Genomic DNA, 12,448 nt, shown 5'->3' with positions numbered 1-12,448 from the left:
GTCTTGGCCTTTGAGAAATGAGATGCATCTTTGAAAAAAATGATAGTTAAAAACTATATTTAAGATGTTTGAATTTTTGTTTGTTTGAAAGGTTTGGTTAGATTAAAAATCGTACAACATTGTTAAAAATTATGTTTCAGATTTTTGAAAGGTATTTTTCTGAACAATGTCATTTATTATCTTTAAAACATTAAAAAAATTGGTGCTTAGGGAACAGGTGTTTTGTAATCTGGACAGGGCCTGCAAGTGTTTCATGCTGCAGGAACATGCCCAAGCCTAATCCACTGTGCAGCTTTGCTAGTTGCATCTGTCACGTCCCCCTATGAGCAGGTGAGGAGCACAGGTTCAGCTATTAGATGTTTGGTTACTCACCGCACAGGTGTTTTATAAAGATGATTATTATTAATAATAGCAATAGCAATAGCACTTACATTTATATACCGCTCTAAAGCTGGAAGCTCTCTAAGCGGTTTACAATGATTTAGCATATTGCCCCCAACATTTCTGGGTACTCATTTTACCGACCTCGGAAGGATGGAAGGCTTGAGCCCCTTGGTCAGGATCGATCTTGCAACCTTCTGGTTACAGGGCGGCAGTTTTACCACTGCGCCACCAGGGGTAAATATAATACATTTATATCCCGCTCTACCTCCAGGGTACATAACAACCCTGTGAGGTATGTTAGGCTGAGAGAGAAGTGACTGGCCCAGAGTCACCCAGCAAGTCTCATGGCTGAATGGGGAGTTTGTACTCTGGTCTCTCCATTCCTAGTCCAGCACTCAAGCCTAATCCACTGTGCAGCTTTGCTAAAACTGCATCTGTCATGTCCCCCTATCAGCAGGTGACGAGCTCTCATTGCGTGAGGTTGCAGCAGAGGTCCTGCTTTTTGCACGCACAGGTAGGTCTTCAGTTCCAGTCCTGGAATCCAGTCCCGATTGCACTGCCCCCAACATATTCCGTGGGCACAGGTTCAGCTATTAAAGGTGTAATTCCCCCTACCCCACACAGATTTCAACCAGCTGGGCTTTTCTGATGCCTCTGCATCTCTGACACATGAGGCCGTCACTTTTCTCTCTCCCCGTCAGACTGCACCAACCAGCTGGGCTCTTCTGATGGGTCTGCATCTCTGATGCATTAGGCTGTCCTGAGTTCCAGTCCTCAGGCTGTCAGTTTCCCCTGTCCCTGTCAGTTTGCCCCAACCAGGCAGGCTTTTCTGATGGGATCACATTTCTGATGCACTAGGCTGTCAGTTTTCCCTGTCCCTGTCAGATTGCAGCAACCGGGCAGGATTTTCTGATGGGATCACATTTCTGATGCACTAGGCTGTCAGTTTTCCCTGTCCCTGTCAGATTGCACCAACCAGGTGGGCTCTTCTGATGGGTCTGCATCTCTGATGCAGTAGGCCGACCTGAGTTCCAGTCCTCCACCGGGCTCCAATCAGTCTCCAGGGACCATCCTTCCCACTACCCCTCTCCCTGTCAGATTGTGCCACCCAGGAGGGCTTTTTAAAGGGGTCCTCATCTCGGATGCACAGGGATGTCCTCAGTTCCAGTCCTCCACTAGGCTCCAATCTGTTTCCGGGGACCATGCTTCCACTCCTGGGCTGGGACCCAGCAGATCCCACTACCCCTGTCCCTGTCAGATAGTACCACCCACACGCGCTTTTTAAAGGGGTCCACATTTCTGATGCACTAGGCTGTCAATTTTCCCTGTCCCTGTCAGATTGCAGCAACCGGGCAGGCTTTTCTGATGGGATCACATTTCTGATGCACTAGGCTGTCAGTTTTCCCTGTCCCTGTCAGATTGCACCAACCAGGTGGGCTCTTCTGATGGGTCTGCATTTCTGATGCACTAGGCTGTCAGTTTTCCCTGTCCCTGTCAGATTGCAGCAACCGGGCAGGCTTTTCTGATGGGTTCAAATTTCTGATGCACTAGGCTGTCAGTTTTCCCTGTCCCTGTCAGATTGCACTAATCAGGTGGGCTCTTCTGATGGGTCTGCATTTCTGATGCAGTAGGCTGTCCTGAGTTCCAGTCCTCCACCGGGCTCCAATCAGTTTCCAGGGACCATCCTTCCACTCCTGGGCTGGGACCCAGCAGATCCCACTACCCCTCTCCCTGTCAGATTGTGCCACCCAGGTGGGCTTTTTAAAGGGGTCCTCATCTCGGATGCACAGGGCTGTCCTCAGTTCCAGTCCTCCACTAGGCTCCAATCGGTTTCCGAGGACCATGCTTCCGCTCCTGGGCTGGGACCCAGCAGATCCCACGACTTCTGTCCTTGTCAGACTGTACCACCCAGGCCCGCTTTTTAACAGGGTCCACATCTCTGATGCACGAGGCTGTCAGTTTTCCCTGTCCCTTTCAGATTGCACTACCCTCAACATACTTCATGGACACAGGTTCAGATATTAGAGGTGTGGTTACTCACAGTACAGGTGTTTATTAAGCTGGACAGGAGCAGAAAATTTTTCGTGCTGCGTGAACATGCACAAGCCTAATCAACTGTGCAGCTTTGCTAACTGCGTTTGTCATGTCCCCTTCTGAGCATGTGAGGAGCTATCGTTGTGTGCTGTTGTGGCAGAGTCACTGCTGTTTGCACGCACAGGTCCTGAGTTTCAGTCCTGGATGCCAGTCCAGATTGCACTTCTGGACTGGGACCCAGCAGATCCCACTACCCCCACCCCCGTGCCTGTCAGATTGTGCCACCCAGGTGGCCTTTTCTGATGGGTCCACATCTCTGATGCACTAGGGTCCCAGTTTTCCCTGTCTGATTTCACTACCACAGCCAATTAATCACTTTGAACTCCTTACCTTTATGTGCTGCAAAGGCCGAGTCACGAAGGCCAGCATGTTTGTCTCGAAGGATGTTATCTTCCTCTGCCCTAGCATAAACTTTGCTAACTATGCTCAACAATCTTGTTGGGTGATAATCTGATTTATTGGAGTGCTGACCATTCTTATACATAGGGACAATTACACCTGTGTCCCACTCTTCCGTTATACAGCCTACGCAATCAAGTGATTTGTTACATGCACAATTACGTTTTTTAATAATTACATAGTTCTTTATTCTTGATTTTCATCACCATTGCACTAGGTAGGGAGAGCACAGAAACAAGGTATCAGCGGTGCAGAAGCTGCTTTCTGGGTCACCTGCATGTTCCACACTCAGCCTTCTTATCTTTCAAATTGACTGCCACTCCTGCAGGCACACATCCACTGTGTGTGTAGCGGTTGCACCCAGGTGGAATGCACGATGGACATTCCATCTACAAAACAGAAGATATAGCATATGTATTATCTGCACCTATGCTTCAATGTTTCATATTTTCTGTGCAGAGTGTGCTATTGCTGGAGCTTGGAACAAAGAAGGTGTGAAGGCGAGGGGACGGGATTACAAGCACTTCTAATCTGTTGCACTCATGCAAGCATAAGGCCTCCAGGATACAGTCCTCAGATGTGACTCATGAACAGACAAGCTTGGAGAGGAATTTTTCATTGTGGGACAGTCTACATTGTCTGCACAAGATAATCGTCCAAAACCATACCAGACCTGCACTCCTGAATGTCTTAAAATGGATTATAAAGTCCTTCTTTCTATGCACTCGATAGAAAGTCCATAGGAGGGCATGATCGGAGGCCCTGGTGTAGTGCTGCCCATTCCTATATTCACTAGTGACCTTTATTATTATTATTATTATTATTATTAGTGGCCTTGGGGAGGAAAGTCAGTTAATATATCTAATGCTGGAATCCTGTGTTTTCAAGGACAATAACACAACCGCCCCTGCCAGCCAGCATTTACATTCAGGAGCTCTGATAACACTGTACAGCTTGGAGCAGTGTTGGAGCTGTTCTCCTCATCTTCATACTACCACCTTAATGTCCCAACTCTACCACAGTACTTTCTCCAGTGTGTGTGACCTCCTTGGGATATGTATGAGGGGTTTTTTTGCAATGGCTCAGTGGAAGAACTTTTGCGAAGTCCTTGTGAGACCTTTGGCAACAGTGGATTCTATTATTCATGTATAATTAGTTTTTCTGTGCAGACTGCTTTCAGATCTCAGGTTGAAGAGAAGTGTTGAAGTAGTAGTTGTGTTAACAGGAGCAGTGAGCAGTGAGCAATTTTACTCAGATATACTTCCAAGGTTGCAAACAGTAGTTCACTTTGAGACCATAGCATGTTCCTTCAAAAATGCTTTTTGCATCTTGAAGTAACCTCATTGCTATTTCCTTCCTGAACTGCACCATGCTGTCCACAGCGGTTTGCACAGATGATATTTCCTCACTCTGCAGGTAAGATTCTGCAAACTAAGCAAATATTTCAGACAGAGAAAAAGTTAGTGTCTTACGCACCCACTGTGGGTCCTCTGGATACTATTTCTCCTGCCATGTTTTGTTTACCTTTAAAGACAGGGGATCGCAGTTGTGATCATCCTTCTGAACACTGTGACTCAAATAACTGGTTTGCCACCCTACCGTTTCGTCAATCTGCTCAGCCCTCAGGATGATTCTGCACATAGAAAAGTCTAGATACCATTCCTGCAAATCTTATTTTTAAGGCACCCCACCCCCTCATTGTTGATCATGAGTTTGCACTGTCCAGTTATCATTTGGGTGGATGCCAACATATTTCAGCAAACGCACCCACCGCTTCATTTTTCCATTCGTAGCTGAAATTATTGCAAGATCAATGGGAGATTAAAAACAAAGAGCAACCAAGTGTTCAAACCACTCCTGAATCTTCAACAGACTGCTGTGCTTGGCCCCCAACCAGGATATGTTGGTTTGGATCTTGTTTTGATTTGAAAGCAACTGGCCAGGGCAGTTCCTTGCACATAGCTAGGATGCAGTGTTTCAATCTGGCCTTTGTCAGTTACTTGCACGTAGCTAGGATGCGGTATTGGGGTCTTGAAGGAAGGATGCAACCTGTGATTCAGAATACAACTGCCCAGAGATGTAAGTCTGTGGCGGTATGAATATATCCTATACCATAAAATGCTTGGGCGTGCGGTCGTGCTGCCCGTGTCTTTTTGGGCTGCTCTGACCATGCGCGTGCTCAGAACGGCCCAAAAAGACACGGCCGCCCAGACACGGCCGGCCATCTTCTTTTAAATATTGCGAAGGACGACTAAAAGGCCTAAAATGCCCCATTAAAATGCCCCCGCGGCTCTCGCCGCCAACCGTCCGCCCCCCTCTCCAAGCTTTAAACCCCCACCCCCACGTTTAAGGACCAAAACGGCCCTTGAAAATGCCCCCGAATGCCCACGTGGCTATCGCCGCCAACCGCCCGCCTGCCCTCCCAGCTGCCAAAACCTGCTTACCAACACAACTCTCCTCCCCGGGAGCACGTCCTAAAATCGCTTGCATGACCAACGTAGAGAAGGAGAGAGGAGCTCGCGTGCAGAGCAGCTCCCTCCTTAAAGCCTCTTCCTGCACTGCCGCTTTGGCCGAAAAGGACGCCTATTGCGTCCTTTTCGGCCAAAGCGGCAGTGCAGGAAGAGGCTTTAAGGAGTGAGGAGCTCTGCACGAGCGCTCCTCTCTCCTTCTCTACATTGGTCATGCAAGCGATCTTAGGACGTGCTCCCGGGGAGGAGAGGTCTGGGCAGCTGGGAGGGCTGGCGGTAGTTCGGCAGCGGGAGCCCCGGGGGAATGCTCATGGGCCGTTTTGGCCCTAAAACGCGGGAGTGTGGGTTTTTGCTTGGAGGGGGGGTGGCTGGTTGTCGGCGGCAGCCGCGGGGGCATTTTAATGGGGCATTTTAGCCCTTTTAGTCATTCTTGATAATATTTAAAAGAAAATGGCCGTCCGTGTCAGGGGGTGGTGGAAAGGAGGACTTGGGAGGGCGGGCTGCCATAACACACAGTTGCACAAGCAAGTAAGTAAACACAGTAAGCCCCTTTCCCCGGCCAACCAATCACATATTGCGAAATTCCCCCCCACCCCTTCCAACTAAGGGCGGGAAAACAGCCTGCAGAAATAATGGCCGCACGCAGCAGCCGAGTTCACTAACGGTCTCCACTTCACCGTTAGAGGAGATTATTCCGAGAGCAAAACAGGACGCTTATTTCTGGCTCTTCATTGCCAAAATTAGCTCATAACATCCAGGAGTGGCTTTCTATTAGTGATTTACAACCAAATACTGCCAGGAGTCTAAACTCCCTGAAGGGAGTCAGCACACCAACCGGCAGGGAAGCCCTCAGAACCAGAGAAAGTGCTTCTCCACTCACAGTGGAGCAAACTTTGATCTTTTATTTAGCAAGCTTAACAGAGCACAGCAGGTTGATGATTACTGTCACCACATTGTCAAAATTTACTAACGAGAACCATGATATCAGGCTGCAGTCACAACTCCCTGAGGGGAGACAGCACACCAGCCGACAGGGGAGCCCTCACAAGCAGAGAGAGTTCCTTTCCACTCACAGTTCCTTTTCCACTCAAAGTGGTGTATAAATAAATACTATGAGGGCAGAGGGGGGAGAAATACACAAAATTACTTAAACCAAAAATAAAAATAAAAATTCATGAATATGTTAGAACAACGCAAGGGAGAAGAAATAGCAAAACACAAAAAAAAAGGGGGGGGGATACAGGAAAACAGTAAAGAGAGTAAGAGACAGAGAGATAAAGAAACAAACAGAAAGATTAAACCAAAAAAAGGAAAAATAAATAAAGGGAGGGTAAAAGCTAGCGCCCGTTATTATAACGGGCTTAAACACACTAGTGTTAAATAAATCAATAAATACAATGCATCTGGGGGGATGTGTGCAGCATTTGATAAGCTTCTAGGCTAAGGAAGTGTTGGGTGGGAGGGCTACAGATGAAAAGTGGTGATTTAGAAGCGTTAGGTTGAGTTTCTGCGACTAAATCCCCCTTATATTCACTGATAATCTGGCAAGCTTCACTTTGTCCTCACCTCCAATTCTTCAGAATTTTTTCCTCATATTTCTTTTCATTCCCAAGTGGGTCTGTTATGACTATTTTGCCAAGACAAGAATGAATAATCTGCAAGTAAAAAAGAAAAGAAAACTTCTTAGGAATGAGAATCGCTTAATCCTCCTAAGAATACATACAAATGGCTTGATGCACACATGGTCATCAGACAGAAAAGTTCTGCAGCTTCATGAACACATTGCTCATGGATGGCAACTGATGCCGCTTTGCACCTAGTTTCAGATTCTTGCCAAGAATAATCCACCTCTTACCAAAACGATCCAGTGCCCTCCACTGTTATACGGCATCACGACCTTATCATGTTCTAGAAGTCCAACCTTAAAATACATAAATAAGTAGCAATCAGAAAACTGGAACATCCAGATAAAATTCTCCAGTGGAACAACAGCGCACCCTGCGGGACAGGTCCATAAGAACATAGCAACATGAGAAGCTGCCATATACTAAGTCAGAATGTACGTCTAACTTGGTATATGGCAGCTTCCTATGTTCTGGTGTGGACCACATGGAGCAGCAAAGTAGTCCATCTTAAAAGTTATGACAGTGGATAATTTGATCTACCCATGAACACGGCTGGATGCATGGGCGGAACATTGTGTGCACTGTTCCTTCACAGCAGCTGCAGAATTCTTACTTTGGGAAAGCGAGATAGATCAACTGTTACTACCTTATCTTCTGATACTACCTTCTCCAAACTGAATTTTCTGATTTCTCCATTCAGGCATGCTGTTGCTGCCACAGCATTCACTGCCAAGACCTGTTGAAGACAGCATACCATTGCAATCATCACTCTTGAGATGTATCAATCATCACATTATAGAGGTGTAATTCGGCATGGCATGATGGTGCATCCCTGTTCAAAACTGGTTACATTTCCTTTAGCATATGATCCCGACATCTATTTATGTAGCACATGTAATGCATGTTAAAAATACACTAGATGTTGCTGCTGTGGTAGGAGACATATTTTCAGCTCAAAACGCATCATTGCATACCTTCTCGCCCATCTTTCTTGTGATGCATTCCTTACTGCTCATCCTGGTACAAAAAGGGATGGGGGAAGTGCAATCTGACAGGAACAGGGAAAACTGACAGCCTAATGCATCAGAAATGTGATCCCATCAGAAAAGCCTGCCCGGTTGGGGCAAACTGACAGGGACAAGGAAAAGTGACAGCCTAGTGCATCAGAAATGTGAACCCATCAGAAAAGCCTGCCCGGTTGGGGCAGTCTGACAGGGACAGGGAAAACTGACAGCCTCGTGCATCAGAGATGTGCACCCCTTTAAAAAGCGCGCATGTGTGGTACTATCTGACAAGGACAGGGGTAGTGGGATCTACTGGGTCCCAGCCCAGGAGTGGAAGCATGGTCCCCTGAAACTGATTGGAGCCTAGTGGAGGACTGGAACTAAGGACATCCCTGTGCATCCGAGATGAGGACCCCTTTAAAAAACCCGCCTGGGTGGCACAATCTGACAGGGAGAGGGGTAGTGGGATCTGCTGGGTCCCAGCCCAGGAGTGGAAGGATGGTTCCTGGAGACTGATTGGAGCCCAATGGAGGACTGGAACTCAGGACAGCCTACTGCATCAGAAATGCAGACCCATCAGAAGAGCCCACCTGGTTGGTGCAATCTGACAGGGACAGGGAAAACTGACAGCCTAGTGCATCAGAAATGTGAACCCATCAGAAAAGCCTGCCCGGTTGGGAAAAACTGACAGGGACAGGGAAAACTGACAGCCTAGTGCATCAGAAATGTGATCCCATCAGAAAAGCCTGCCCGGTTGGGGCAATCTGACAGGGACAGGGAATAGTTATGGCCTCATGCGTCAGAGATGCAGAGGCATCATAAAAGCCAGGCTGGTTGAAATCTGTGTGGGGTTGGGGGAACCACACCTTTAATAGCTGAACCTGTGCCCACGGAATATGTTGGGGGCAGTGCAATCGGGACTGGATTCCAGGACTGGAACTCAAGACCCACCTGTGCGTGCAAAAAGCAGGACCTCTGCTGCAACCTCACGCAATGAGAGCTCCTCACCTGCAGATAGGGGGACGTGACAGATGCAGTTAGCAAAGCTGCACAGTGGATTAGGCTTGAGTGCTGGACTAGGAATGGGGAGACCAGAGTACAAACTCCCCATTCAGCCATGAGACTTCCTGGGTGACTCTGGGCCACTCACATTTCTCTTAGCCTAACCTACCTCACAGGGTTGTTGTGAAGGGAAACTTATGTAGTACACCCCTCTGGCCTCCTTGGAGGAAGAGCGGGGTATAAATGTATTATTATTAATAATCATCATCATAATAAAACACCTCTGCGGCGAGTAACCACACATCTAATAGCTGAACCTGTGTTTCCCACTTGCTCATAGGGGGACGTGACAGATGCAGCTTAGCAAAGCTGCACAGTGGATTAGGCTTCGGCATGCTCCTGCAGCATGAAACACTTGCAGGCCCTGTCCAGGTTACTAAACACCTGTTCCCAGAACTCCAATTTTTTTAATGTTTTAAAGATAACTTTATTTATTTAATTTTATATCCCGCTCTTCCTCCAAGGAGCCCAGAGCAGTGTACTACATACTTAAGTTTCTCCTCACAACAACAACCCTGTGAAGTAGGTTAGGCTGAGAGAGAAGTGACTGGCCCAGAGTCACCCAGCAAGTCTCAGGGCTGAATGGGGATTTGAACTCGGGTCTCCCCGATCCCAGTCCAGCACTCTAGCCACTACACCATGCTGGCTAAATGACATTGTTCAAAAAAAAAAAAAATCTGAAACATAATTTTTAACAATGTTTCATGATTTTTTATTTGATAAAAAGAGCGGGTTGGTGGAATATGAGAGGGTGCTGATTCAGGACCTGTGCGTGGAAACAGCAGTGACTCTGCCACAGCAGCACACAATGACAGCTCCTCACCTGCTCATAAGGGGACATGACAGATGCAGTTAATTGTGGAGTACACAAGTCTCTTTACGAATTCTAAAGTTACCATGTGTAAGAGCTTCTGACAGGTGTTGGAGAGACTGAGCATGCTCTCTTTTTGCCAGCATTCAAGATGTCAGTCGTTGATAGATTGACCTTCAAGGTAAAGGCACTGGCTTCAACTGGAGAGACTGAGCATGCTCCCTTCTTGCTCTCTTGTTGCCAGTTCTCTAGGCCTTTCACAGAAATTAACATTCGTCCTTGGGATGCACTATTGTAGTCATTCTTTTTTTATGTTTCAGAGTAATTTTGTTACATAATTGCACATCCAATCACATGTGATGTTTTTTTGGAGAATCTGGATTGCATTTCTTTGATATTTTAATCAGGAATGAAAATCTGATAGGGGTTTTGGCAGAAAATGAAAAGGAGTTTCATTTAACCATACTGAGCATGCTCCAGTACTTCTGAGCATGCGCAGATGCACAGTGCATGACTTGTTGATGGATAGGGCAAAGTGGGAACTTCCGGGTGAAAGCCATTTTAAAAAAATACACACAAAAACTCTCCCAGGCTGCAGTGAGAGCTGTCATAGGAATCAATGGAGAAATTTAGGTTTTTCGAGTAACCGTGTCAGGGCAGTGGAGTATCTCCCACAAAACAAAAACAGCAATAGCAGAGACAGTTCATGCTCCTAGCAAAAGTGAAAAAAAGGACCCAGGTTTTTTTTAATTTTAAAAAGTACCCTGCAAATCAGCTTGTCCAAGGAAAGGTTATCCTCTATAACTGACTTGCCTCTCTTCTGTAGGAGACTATAGACTTAGAAGATGCAAAATACTTAGAAGATGATACCATAGTCTGTAGAAGGTGCTAGAGTAACTAGTGTCTTCTATAGTTGCTGGTCCTTTCCACTTCTATTTTTAAAGCCTCCACTGGCGTGGCGCACATGAGGATGAGAAGGAGGACACTGTTTCGGCAGGTGAAGAGGGGTCACATGGTACCCAGGCAAGGAGGCTTGCCCTGGCACTGGAGCAGGCTGCTTCCTTGATCAGCACTAGAAGTTCAAGTTTCTCATTCTGGATCTGGGAATACAACAAAATGGGTTTTCCTGTAAAAGCAGAGTGTTTTATAATTGCTTCCCTCATACACACAAGGAACAACTTATTTTCTCTTTCTTCTCCCCCTCTTTCTTTTTGACTCCTCCCTCAGTCTAGCCTTGCTATGTCCCCCGGAATTTAGGGTAGCCCCCGGATTTTGGCTGCTCCACCCAGCTGCAAAATTCCACCCAGATTTACACAGATTTCAAATGCACTGCCCGGATTTTACTTTGGATCTGATCACATGGGAGGGCAGAAAAGGAGGGGGAAGTTATACAAATCTGTCACCTAAATAAATTTTTAAAATGCAAATTAGTTGTTGCATAATTTGCATAATATGCAAAATGGGTCACCTGGTTTTGGGAAGCTTGAATATGACAACCCTATGAACCCCCACACTCCCTTTGAAACAAATGTTCAGACAAACAAACACAAGATAACTGGATACAATACAACACAGGAGTTTTGAAACTTGGGTTGCCAGATGGTGTTGAGCTACAACTCTCATCATCCACAATGCTGGGGATGATGTGAGTTGTCGTCCAGCAACATCTGGGAACTCAGGTTTGAAAACCCCTGCACTAAGGCTCAGATGCTTCATAAGGCAGTACAGGAGCAGGACAATGTGGGGCATCTTTGCTGGTGGCATGCCATCTGATCTGGACCTCAAAGGCCAAGGAAAACTGGGTGCATGGAGGGCAAGGTGAGCACAACTTGTGACATTGCACAACATCATTACTAATCATGTGGTGTGTCTGTTAATGTATTAACTGTAGGTTCCAATTTCTTGGCTTTGTGAAGCCTGAGCCAGATTAAGATAGCCTTCTCTGTTTTTAAACCAGCATGTTTTCTGACCATTAAATATAAAATAAAGAGCTTAATGCAGTGATCTTTACTATTTTTAATGTGAGGGGGTGCAGCTGCCCAGCCGCTGAGAGGGCTCCTTCCTTGAAGAGAGGTGGTCGGCGGGGGGGAGAAGGAAGTGGCTGTGGAACAGAGAAAAAGAGAGACAGCATGCGCAGGAACAAGATGGGAGCAGGGTGGGGTTCAGTGGGAGTACGGTGGCCAAGGTGGTGGAGTGAGAGCAAAAAAGAAAGAGCACATGTGGAGGCAGGAAGAGAGAGCGAGAGCCAGTGCACTGTGGTGGCTAGAGTAGCAGGGCGGGAACGAGAGAGAGAGAGCATGAGCACAGAGGGAGAGAGACTGAGAGTGGGAGCTGGGGGGGAGGCAAGCCAGGGGCCGCCACTGGGTTCTGTGCAAGCCACCATTCACCCATGGCCCTCACAATGAAGAACAGTGGCTAAATGGATCAGCAGTAATGTCCACCTTGAGGCAACTCCATAACTCCTATCACCCTAGATCACAATTTATAGCAGCTGGGGATGAACAGCTGCAGACTCTCAGGTGTACCATCCCTAGATCTCAGGTGAACCATCCCTAGATCAAACTTGATATCCCCAAGTTTTAAGGTATTTGCGGACAGTCC

The 12,448-nt window shown here is 46.9% G+C and overlaps 1 protein-coding gene across 1 annotated transcript in view; it reads right to left on the bottom strand.

The window, feature by feature from the left end:
* Window positions 1-10,740: 10,740 nt before the first annotated feature.
* Window positions 10,741-12,448, bottom strand: part of S1PR5 (sphingosine-1-phosphate receptor 5) — a 64,555-nt gene continuing 62,847 nt past the window's right edge. Inside the window, exon 2 of the transcript XR_008315050.1 lies at window positions 10,741-10,947. The gene's annotated coding sequence lies outside the window, so the exon portion shown is untranslated. The remainder of the gene's footprint in view (window positions 10,948-12,448) is intronic.

This window comes from Hemicordylus capensis, chromosome 2 (assembly GCF_027244095.1).
Source record: "Hemicordylus capensis ecotype Gifberg chromosome 2, rHemCap1.1.pri, whole genome shotgun sequence".
Lineage (NCBI taxonomy): Eukaryota > Metazoa > Chordata > Lepidosauria > Squamata > Cordylidae > Hemicordylus > Hemicordylus capensis.
This window is presented reverse-complemented; position numbering and strand designations above follow the sequence as displayed.